Consider the following 1,331-nt stretch of genomic DNA (forward strand, 5'->3'; position numbering starts at 1 on the left):
CCCCCCCCCCCCACCTCCACCCGCACCCACCCACCCCGGCGGTGGCGTCCGGCGGCCGCGCCATCAAACGCCGGGGAAGCTGCTGGAGCCAGCCCGGCCGGATCCCGGCCCCGCTGCCTTTGTCTGGGGCGGCCGAGAGGCGCAGCGGGGCTGCCCCGGGGTGACTTTTCGCACCCGTCGCCGGGGCACGGCCACGGATCCCCCGAGGGACGGGTTCCACGAGGTCCCCGGGATGGGAGCTGGGGGGGGGGGTCCGGGCACCCCTCTGCCTCGCTGCACCCCCTGCTTTGGGTTCGGGTCCCCGTCCCCATCCCCACGCGCGCCCTGAAGTCCCCGGAGGGCGCACGGTTCGCTCGGGGGTGCCGAAAGCCGCCGGCGGGCGCGGAGCTGCAGCACCCCGGGGATGCCCCGAGCGCGGAGCTCGGCTGGGAACCCCCAGCAAAACCCCGCCGGCGCCCCCCCCAAAAAAAAAAACGTCGCCACCGCCGGGCACCCCCCTCTTGGCATCCCTGCCTCCCGCCAGGCCCGCCCGGCCCACCCGGCCGGCGGCTGCGCCGGGGGGCCCGGGCGCGCGCCGGGCCAACTTACTGCACCTCCGCGGCAGTTTTGGGGCTTGCGAGGGGGGGGGGGGGGAAGAAAAAATAATAATAATAATAAAAAAAATAACAAGGTCTTAATGGGAGGCAGGTGGCGGCCCGGGGTATGGGGCCGGAGGGAGTGAGGCTGCTCCCGGCAGCGCTTCCGCAGCGGAGCCCCCCCCGGGGATGCCCCCCGTGAGCGTGGACCGCCCGGGGTGCTGGCGACAGGGCGCTGGCCCACGCAGGATGCGGCCCCAGAGCCCAAAATAGGGGGGCTTGGGGGGGCTGAGCCCCGGGCAGACCCCGCTGAGAGGCTGGGGGGGCCTTGGGAAGCAGGGGGGGACCCCAACGCGGGGGGGGGTCTTCATCCCCGGAGGGACAGGGATGGTCCCCGTGGTGTCACCGGGGGTGGGAACGGCCCCGTCCCGGCACCACGGGGCTGGGGTTGGAAGGACGGGGGGTGCCCCCACGCTGCCCCCCCCCCCAGCGCCAGCGGGGACAGCGCGGGGACACCCCGGGGGGCTCCGTCCCAGCCGGGTGACACCGGGACGGCGATGCCCAGTTTGGGGACCGGGACCCGGGGGACACAAAGCGCCCCCCCCCCCCCCCAAATGGGGCACGATTTTGGGGTGCCAGGCAGCCCCCAGGGCACATCCTGGGGGTGTCACCCCCCCGCCGTGACCTCCCCCAGCCCCCCGCAGCCCGTCAGGGTGCCGGGCTGGGACCCTCCAGCCCCGCAGCACCGGGGGGGGG

This window comes from Oxyura jamaicensis, chromosome 14 (assembly GCF_011077185.1).
Source record: "Oxyura jamaicensis isolate SHBP4307 breed ruddy duck chromosome 14, BPBGC_Ojam_1.0, whole genome shotgun sequence".
NCBI lineage: Eukaryota > Metazoa > Chordata > Aves > Anseriformes > Anatidae > Oxyura > Oxyura jamaicensis.